Source organism: Heloderma suspectum, chromosome 2 (assembly GCF_057233095.1).
Source record: "Heloderma suspectum isolate Gila_16-S chromosome 2, 16-S_ref, whole genome shotgun sequence".
Taxonomy (NCBI): Eukaryota; Metazoa; Chordata; class Lepidosauria; order Squamata; family Helodermatidae; genus Heloderma; species Heloderma suspectum.
The window spans coordinates 285,783,849-285,794,274 of record NC_139459.1 but is presented as its reverse complement, the minus strand read 5'-3'; the positions used below and the strand labels follow the sequence as shown (position 1 = coordinate 285,794,274).

Sequence of the window (10,426 nt, the reverse complement as noted above, 5' to 3'; positions counted from 1 at the left end):
CAGAAGTAAATCTCACTTCTGCAGTATCAATAGGGCTTATTTACTCTCAGTTATGGGATTACAGTCTCAGTTTATTTTGCCCTGTTTATTTTTACCCTTCTTGTCAGTTCAGGGAGTGTGTTTTTCTCTGTGCTGATAGTTTCACTTCCTAGTTCTGCCTCTCAACTGTTATTTTAGGATTAGAACATTGAAGTGGTAGCCACCTTGTCGGTTCCACAGATGCAGAGGCATATAGATTCAGTGAGATAACCTACTTTATTGGGCCAACCAGTAATTTAAAGATTATGGAAGTTTTAAAATTGCACCAAGCCCTTCGTCAAATAAACTTGGCATTCACAGCCATCAAAAATAAAGAAAGAGAAAATAAGTCTGTACATGTCTATCACGCAACTCTGTGCAGAGTCCAGACTCATTTAGGGATTAGATGGTGCTACAGCCTGAAACAAACATTAAAAAACAAAGTAAAAGTTTCTCACCAAATCAAATCCCTAAGCAAACATGACAGAAAAACTCAAACTCCACCTGATTTCAGCGTGTGGGAATTCAGTAAAAAAGGAGTCCTGTCTCTGTGAGTGAGTGAGAGAGAGAGAGAAAGAAAGAAAGGGGACAAAGGGGTAAAAGAGAGCTGGGAGGCTTTTATGCCCCCATCCCACACCCTATAAACTTTCATTATCAGAGAACATAATGTAGACCCAGGCATGTACAGGTGGTTGAGCTGACAAAATATTTTTTGAACCGGCTATCCCAAATTGTTTTTGACTTATCAAAGAGGTTGTTATAGAATCTCATATATTATTAATGCAATGGTATTGATCATAATTTCACATAGTGAGCAGTGCAGCTGTGTCCCTAAAGGCATACAGTCAGGGCCAGAAAGATTGGAACAAGGATAACTGTTTTGGCAGTTGGCCTCTGTATGCCACCACACTGAAGTTGAAAGGAAACACACCCAGATGGGAGCGAAGTCAGGACTTCCAGCTGTAATTCAAGGGGTTTGACAAAAGTGAGGCATTAACCATTCAGGAAGGACAGCCAGTGGCACACACACACGCACACCCATCATTGGTGGCTCATAAGTAATGGAACAAACCAACATCATTTCAAACTGAAGGATTGCCTTTAATACCTGGATGAAAAGCCTTTGCATTCAATGACTGCCTGAAGTCTGGAACCCATGGACACGACCAAATGCTAAGTTTCCTCCCTCGAGATGCTTTGCCAGGCCTTTACTGCAGCTGCCTTCAGCTGCTGCTTGTTTGTGGATCTTTCTGCCTTCAGTCTTGTCTTCAGTAAGTGAAAAGCATGCTCTATTGGGTTGAGATCAGGTGACTGACTTGGCCATTGAAGAACATCCCACTTCTTTGCCTGGAGAAACTCTGGGGTAGCTTTTGCTGTAGGTTTTGGGTCATTATCCATCCGCAATATGAAGCGGCGTCCTATCAGTTTGGCAGCATTCAGCTGAATCTGAGCAGAAAGTATAGCCCTATACACTTCAGAATTCATCTTGCTGCTTTTCTCAGCAGTCAGGTCATCAACAAGCACCAGTGACCCGGCTCCATTGGCAGCCATACATGCCCATGACGTAACACTGCCTCCACCATGCTTGACAGATGATGTGCTGTGCTTTGGATCATGAGCTCTTCCTTTCCTTCTCCATACTTTTCTCTTCCCATCATTCGGGTACAAGTTAATCTTGGTTTCATCAGTCCAAAGAATCTTATTCCCGAACTGGGCAGGCTTTTTAGGTGTTTGCTGGCAAAGGCTAATCTGGCCTGTCTGTTCTTGAGCATTACCAGTGGTTTGCACTTTGTTGTGAAGCCTCTGTATTTACATTCATGAAGACGTCTCTTGACTGTTGATGTTGACAATGACATGCCTACGTCCGCAACAGCATTCTTGACTTGGCTAGATGTTGTGAAAGGGTTCCTCTTCACCATGAGCAGAATTCTGCGGTCATCCCCTTTAGTTGTCTTCCGTGGTCTTCCAGGCCTTTTGCTGTTGCTGAGCTTGTCAGTTAATTCCTTCTTTTTCAGGATGTTCCAAACTGTTGTGTTGGCCACTCCCAATGTTTTTGCCATCTCTCTGATGGGTTTGTTTTCTCAGCCTAATGATGGCCTCCTTCACTTACATGGACACCTCTCTGGACCTCACGTTGGGAGTTCCAATGAACAGCTACTAAATGCAAATGTAACACTCAGAACCATCTCCAGGCCTTTGATCTGCTTGATTGGTCATGGGGTACCCAGGAAACAGGCCACACCTGGCCATGCAGCTGCTTGTCAGCCATTCATTCCATTACTTATGAGCCACCAATGATGGGTATGTGGGCATGCCACTGGCTGTTCTTCCTGAATGGTTAGTGCCCCACTTTTGTCAACCCCCTCGAATTACAGCTGAAAGTCCTGACTTTGCTCCTATCGGGGTGTTTTTCCTTTCAACTTCAATGTGGTGGTGTACAGAGGCCAACTGCCAAAACAGTTATCCTTGTTCCAATATTTCTGGCCCTGACTGTATATTCTTGGTTCAGATAGAAAGCTGGTTGTGGAGTTGGCTCCAGTCACTTTGGTTTGTAGTAGTAGTAGTAGTAATAATACCCTGAGCCTCTTGATATTAATTAGTATTGTAGGAGGCTAAGCACCTGGAAAGGAACTTGAAGGAAATGGGATAGTACACAGGCCTTCAAGAAGATAATCAACTGCAGAGTCATGCCCAGGTTTTCACTATGCTTAGTTATGAAAGAGCACATCTAGCAGTAGCAAGTATCCAGCCTGAAATGAATGAGCATTTGTGACACATGGCACTAGTGCAAAATCCATTGTGCATCAGGAAATTTGCTGGTAAGGCACTGATCATCTCCTTTGCCTGGCAAGGCAAAGGAGATGAGCAGCCAAGCAGGATGTCTTAAGTCTTTCTATGGCAGCCCTCTTGGTCTCTCCTGCACTAAGGTTGCCAGCTGTTCATAGTTACTAGGAACGCTATTGAATAGAATGGGACTCCCTTCTGAATAAACATGCACAGAATTGTACTGTAAATTGTTCTATAGTATCCCTTTCACTTTTAACTACTTTAAGAGATGGCAGGAAAAAATAAATGGATAACATTGATACTTATTGGAGAGGAGGCAGGAGAAACACTGAGGGAAATGTTCACATTGGAATAATAACTGTAGTAAAATCCTTGTGCTGTACCAGCTGTTTGCTATTCTATAATTTGTTTCTTTTATATGAAATTATTGCTTGATCTGCATCTTTAAACTACTTTCTCTGAACTCTGTTTCTCTCTGCAAACACACAAAGCTTCACTTCTAGATTTATCACTAATCAGTAGTTCTGCCTAGATTACTGTGAAAAGCCCCGATCATGTCATTTGCATCTTGAGTCATTGTTGCCCTGGGACCAGTTGATTAGTGTTTACTAATCTACCCTGTGCATTGTGAGCTCACTTACTCCTGCACAATTGATGTGCATGCAGTAAACTTCCTTTCTGCTTTGCATTAAAAACTCCAGGCCACAGCAGTTGCGTCAAGGCATCCTTACTTGAAGGGCATCTTTCTTTTTTCCCCTGTACTTCTGCAGAACAAAAAATGGAAATCAGGTGATTCATGGAGGGCGGATAATTCAATTTCCATGTGGGGACAATACAGAATGTTTGCGTAATTATTTATTTAAAATCTATGTCCCATCTTGCAATACATCAGGCTCCATAAAAGGTAATATAAAAATAACAAATAAATAACAATAAAACAGCAAGAAGCAGCAATAAAATGGAATTATTAAGGGAAATAACTAATTACTCCAGATGCCCTCAGATATAGTAGCCTTTTAATTTGAACCCAGCAAAGAGGGAGCCGGGTGTCCCACGCACCTCAAATTGGGAGAGAGTTCCACAGTCTGGAGCTCGTAACTAAGAAGGTGCACTGCATACCCACCCACTACACTTCAGATGGTGGGGAGACATGGAGTAGGATCAGTAGTGTAGTGGCAAATTCAAAAGTACAGGGTCCCTTCGTGACAGTCACAGTCACGCCCCCTTCTAAGATTGTACAATCTTGTAAGATATACAACCTTCAACTGGGATCCAAAAACAGTGCAGCTGAGAGTAAGGCAATGATATTTCAACTGGACATCTGAGAAAAAATGCAGGGGTGTTAAAATCTTTTTCACTCACTCACTCATGAACATTTGAGGTTTTCAAAATATGACACTCTGTGGAAGCTGCACCTCTCAACTCAGCCCTCATGGACAGATCCCTTCTCACTTAAGCAGCACCCTTGCACACTCCCTTAGTACCACATTACCCACTAGCCTTCCCTAAGCTCCTTCATTATATCTCCCCCCCTCCCGCCACTCCAACAGAAACATCCACACAGCCAGCTGGATTGAACCACACACACACACACACACACACACACACCCCTTCTGTCTCACCTCCCTGCAACTGATTTTTTTTCCTGTTTCCTTCCCCTCCACCAAGGTTTGTTTGCCCAGGTACATGCCAGCCTTGTACCAAAAAGTGTAGCTGACAGAGCAGGTTGCATTTGGCAATTCCGTTTAGTGTAGAAATTAATATTCAAGAATTAACAGTGCAATCCAATGTGTGTTTATTTTGAATTAAATTTGCAGATATCTTGGGAAGGAAGCTAAGGCCGCAATCCTATGCATGCTTACCTGGGAGAAAGCTCAATTGGCAATTGAACATAGTGGGACTGACTTCCGAGTAAACACACATAGGATTGTGTGATAAATCCTAAAAACTGGCACAAACCAACTCTTACAATGAATATTAATAATTCAATAGCTGAACAAGACATCATCTTGCTTCTCATTTGCACCACCCATCTGCCTCCCTCTTTTTCATGTCCATTAAGATGTGAAAGAAACTTTTCCACAACATTTGTCCAGTCCCCCCCACCATTGTAAAGCACAAAAAGGCACCAATCCTAAACACACTTACTAAGGGAGCTGGTGTATTGCTGTGGCCCTATTCTCCTTTCCTGCCCTGGGACTGTGGGAGTGGGATAGGATGGTGCTCTGGCTGCTGGTACTGGGGTATAGTTTGGAGAACTGCCAAGAACAAGTTTAAGCATCAGGAGTTTTAAGGGTGATGCAGTAATGAGGTCCCCCACCATAAACAAACCTCAGTTAAGGATATGTAAATCAACTGTGTGTGTGTGTGTGTGTGTGTGTGTGTGTGTGTGTGTGTTTAATAAAAGGTACAAAGCAACGGGAGCATATTTTCAAGAGGAGGACAAAGGTCCAGGCCATTCACATCTCCACACCCTTACTTCCTAATGGCACATTCTACCTAAATGGTATGGGGAAAAAGGAGAACATAATAACGATGATAATGATAATAGCTTGTATAATCAAAAATTAAGGTTCAAACAGCTATGTAACTTTAGATTACAAATTAAATTTAGATTTAGATTCTAAGCTTCTAAGAGCATAGACCTGACTTTTTTTATGATTCTCTGTAAAGTACCACATATATTGTAAACACCATGGTCTGTGCATCTTCTGGAAGCAGCTGAAGACATGTTTTATTCAAACTGCCTTAGTGACCAGCAACAAGGAAAGATAAAGCAGATTGATTAGCATATTGTTATCAGCCCTGAGCCTTTGGGATGAAGTAGACTATACATCCAATCAATTAAATAAATAAATAATACATCAGATATGGACAACAGTGATGATGTATTTTCTTCTACCTCAGATAAAATAGTGACCCCATCATATGGATAGAATAAAGCCTCATGGCCATGGGGCTTACTCTCAAGTAAGCGCAAAGCAAATATATGGAGGAAATGTGTGTGTGTGTAGAGGGAGGACAAGAGAAAAGCTACTTTACTTAACAAATTTATTTAAAGACCATGCTGGTAATGTGCACTTTAAGCCCTCACCCTCTGCAGGAACAGCCAAGAAGAAATGCAGCAGGCTGCAGCCTTGCCCAAATTGGTGCCCTCCAGATTTGCAGGACAACAACTCCCACTGGGTCAAGGCAGCATATTGGCTATGCTGGCTGGGAGGGGGGAAGATAGGATTTGCAGTCCAACACATCTAGAGGGCGCTAGGTTGGGAAAGGCTGGGTGAGAGATGCGATGGAGAAGTTCTGTGGCCCTGACCAGAGCTGTGCGGAGGCAGGCAAGGTGGCCACTGCGTCGGGGCTCCCAATATCCACATACATGTCTTCTCAGAAGTAAGCATATAGATTTCAATGGGGTTTATTCCCAGGTATTTATTTTAATTTTAAAAATTTCATTTATTTTTCACTCGTATAGACTTCCTCCTTCTTCTCTCTGCCCTCCCCATGCCCAACCTGCTGTCTTTTTTGGCTGCTGCCACCACCCAACAAACTGAGCTGACCTATCTGAGTCTGATGTTGGCCAGCGTGTTCTCGGGCACGTTGTGTCTGCATGCTGGGTTGCCAACGCTCTACAACTGGCTGGGCTTGCTGGGGGCACAGGACTGACGATCAGGATCAGTGTCTCCAGCAAGCAACCTAGCCTGGCCCACATGCTCCTGACCTTCCCTGAAACTGGATGGCCACGGCGCAGTCTCAGGTGCAGGCGTGGTGGCAGCTCCTCCATCTCTCCCTCTTGGAGCAGGAGAAGGCGGGCTGTAAGAGAGGGTAAATTAACCCTTTGCCAGGTGAGGCTGCCTTGCCCATGCGGCCTCTCAGGACAGGGGAGGGGGGAATTCGCCCTTCTTCCTGCCCCATGCCTGGAGCTTTGGGGAGAGTAGCTGCTATAGCAGCAGCAGCACCCGCTCACAACAGCATCTCAGGCTCTTCCAGCCGCCTGCCCCACAGCAGTAGGCTGGGAGTGGGAGGGACCCGGCTGAGACCCAGCTCTAAAAAAAGTCCCACCACTGCTGCACCCCTGAGTAGGATGATGACCTGATTGAACAAGCAGGTTTCTGTGGGAAGAGACAGTCCTTGGTATACCCTGGCCCCAGACTATTTAGGGCTTTAAAGGTCAAAACCAGCACTTTGAATTGGAAACCAGCAGGGAACCAACTACATCTGTCTGTCTGTCTATCATTGATCATCTAAAATTAAATTAATTCTAGGCTGCCTTTAAGGGTGGAACCTTCTCAAGGCAGTCTTGTTGGACCAGACCTTGTTGGACCAGGCATAAGAGCTGCCAAGGCCCATCTAATGCAGTATTGCCTCCAAATGTAGCCACCCAGACACCTTCGAAAACTCAAAAGCCAGGCAAGATGGTGATAATCACCCTGGCTTTGACCACACCATCTAGTCTTCAGAGGTACACAGATCATGGAACTGACCAGATGGTAAGCAACTTTGGACTGAATTCTAAGTGGTGGCAAGGACCTGGTGTGAGACTTGTGTTGTTGTACAGCGACCACGGTGTTGTAAAATTCAATTTATATGTAAATGGACAATTGCCAAGAAAGTCCAACCCAGACACATTTTACTTCAAAAGAGGAGACTTCTAAAAAATGAGTGGATTGGTAGAAAGGAAGTTGGGAGGGAAAGTGGAGAAGTCAGAGTTCTCCAGGGCCCCGTCTACTTGAGCCATTTGCCCTGGTGCTGCTTCAAAGGGAAGATCTTTGAGACAGATGACGCAGTCCCCACTTCGCAGCCCAATCATGGTTTTCATGGAGAAATCTGGGTTTTCTCAGAGACCATTTGCTGCAAAGTTTTCACTTGCTTTGGGTTCACTGCAGGGGGTTGAGCTGTCTGTCCCTTCCTCGGATTGACATCGCAGTGTTGTTACTGATGCCCCTCCCCATTCCTCCTTCGCAGCTCCGCGGTTACAGAGGCATGAAGAAGCGGGCTGGTGGAAGCCACACCAATTGGTAGAAGGGAAAGTAGGCGGGGCGGGGGGAGAGCAGAGGGGCAAACATCATGCCTACCAGGAAGTAACTCACTGCCTTCAGTTCCATGTTGCTGCCACTCTCACTTAAGTATCGAGCTTGAGAGTGGAGATGTTCAGCTACAAAGGAACATAGCTGAGAAACGCTGGGTGCCTGTGGATTCACAGCTGTGCAGCTGAGAAAGGGTGGGTGCCCGGGCGGATGATTTTCATAAACATGTACTCAGAAGCACTTCATTGAGCCTATGTTTGTGTGTGTGTGGGGGGGGCTGTTGACGGGCAATTAATGGACTATGTGCTACTCGCTTTCTCCTCTTCCTAAGCTCCGCGCTCTCTGCTCTCAGTGTAGGCTCAATCTCCCAAGGCAGTGGAATGAACAATGAAATCAGTGCCATGTAAATGCGGCCCAGAATGCTAGGAGATTATTCAAAACCAGAATAACAGACACCCTGTAGAATGTATACCACAAATCAGGAGAAGTACCACCAAGTCCAAAAGGATGTCAGCAAGGTTAAGAGGCGGAGTCAAGGAAGCTATCAGATCAGAGGAAAGATGGTTTCCTTCAGAAAATGGAAATCTTGCCCAAATGAGGGGAATAAAAGGGAGCATGAAGGGAATAAAATGAGGGGAATAAAAAGGAACATAAACTTTGGCAAAAGAAATGTAAGCAGACAAAAAGGATGCAAAAAACAATTTGAGAAACATATCATTAAAAATGTTAAGACAAATAAACAAATTTTAAAATAGAAGCAGGTAAGCAGACAGCCAGCTAGCTAGGGAAACAATTGACTGGACTATTGGATGACAAGAAAGTTAAAAATGTGCTAAAGAAGGATGAGATTGCAGAGAAGCTGAATAGAATGCTTCTGTCTTTACTGCAGAAGATGAATATACAAGAGAGGGCCTTTTCAGCAGTGGCCCCACACCTCTGGAATAAGTTATCAGGGGTCCACCAGGCCTCATCACTGCAGGCTTTTAAGAAGGCCCAGAAGACTTTTTTTTTTTTTTTACTCTGGCCTTCCCCTGATTATGTTTTATCAGATTGGGTTACAGCTACAATTACGTTGTCGCTTCTGTCTTATGCTGATGTTTGTTGTTTTGTGGAACTTTTGCTCCTTTTATTATGACATCACTTTATTTTGAATTTTATTATATGCATCTTAATGTTGTATGCTGCCTTGGGAGGGCTCCTGCCCTGAAAGGCAGCCTATATATATATATATATAGAGAGAGAGAGAGAGAGAGAGAGAGATTGCAAAGAACACAAAAACTGGGGGAATAGGCATTAAATGCAGTTCAATGTAAGTGTAAAGGGATGAGTATTAGGGCAAAAAATCCTAACTTCCCATTTATACTGATGAGATCTGAGTTCTTGGTGACTGGACAGGAAAAGGAACTTGGGGTCATGGTGGATAGCTCAATGAAAATGTTGTCACTGTGCCACAACTATGAAATAGGCAAATTTGGAAAATAGGCAAGGGGGGGGCGGGGGAATGTCAGTTGTATATAAAAGTAAGTATGGTATGGTGGAAGTGGATAGAGAATTTTCCTCCCTCTCATAGTACTATAACCTGGGGTCATTTCATGAAGCTGAACGGTGGGAAATTCAGGACAGACAAAAGGAAATACTTCCTTACATAGTGAAACTATCAAATTTGCTACCACAACATGTAGCGATGGATACATATTTTCGCTGCTTTAAAGGCAGATAAGAAGCATGCCTTAGAATGCCAGTTGCTGGGGAACACTGTTTGTAATCCACCCAAAGAATATTACTTATTGGGTGGATTAGAAATGTAATAAATACGAGTAGGAGGCTGCTATTGCCCTCACACCCTGCTTGTAGGCTTCCCGGGGCATGTGGTTGGCTGCTATGAGAAATAGGGTGCTAGGCTGGGTAGGACTGATCCAGCGGGGCTGATCTTACCTGTCCAGCAACCAGTGGTGTAGTTAGGTGCCCTGCTACGTTTGGGGGCCTGCCTGCTCATTCTGCTGCATAGGCCCCTGGATTTCTGCCCCAAAGTCCTCTCCTGACGGCACCACTGACAACAACAGAGGAACAGTGAGCTGGTCAGCAATGTGCTCCTGAGGAACATGAGGTCTGAAACGGACGCCCTGATCTCTCTAAATCAGCCTTCCCATACCTGGTGCCCTCTAGATGTTTTGGACTCCTGCATTGAGCAGGGGGTTGGACTCTATGGCCTTGTAGGCACCTTCCAACCCTACTATTCTATGGTCCTATGGACTACAACTCCCAGCCTTGCTGGCTGGGGCCGATGGGAGTTGAGGCCCAAAACGTCTGGAGGCCGCCAGGTTGCGCAAGGCGGCCCCAGGTAGCGGTTTTAGGAGCTCCCGAGTTCCGCCTCCCTTTACAAAGGCAGGCGCGCCTGCCGGCACGGAGCTTAAAGAGAAGCAGCCCCGACAACCGTGAGCAACGTCGTGCATTGCCAGCGCTTGCGTAGCGGCCCCTTCCGGCCTGCAGTGGCGCAACCGGCTTGCAGCGCGCTCGTGAGTTACCCGCGCCGAGGCCTCGGCGCCGGCGCCTCGCGCTCCCACTTCCCCTCCCCTCCCCTCCCCTCCCCTCCCGCC

General features: G+C 45.3%; 1 long non-coding RNA gene across 1 annotated transcript; it reads right to left on the bottom strand.

Moving 5' to 3' along the window:
- Positions 1-238: 238 nt before the first annotated feature.
- On the bottom strand, positions 239-10,383 carry LOC146354762 (uncharacterized). The gene is made up of 5 exons (XR_014788488.1): positions 9,982-10,383; positions 9,765-9,879; positions 4,065-4,126; positions 3,447-3,569; positions 239-437 (listed from the first exon to the last, which is right to left on the bottom strand). It is a non-coding gene; the product is annotated as an uncharacterized LOC146354762 (long non-coding RNA).
- Between the last annotated feature and the right edge of the window lie 43 nt (positions 10,384-10,426).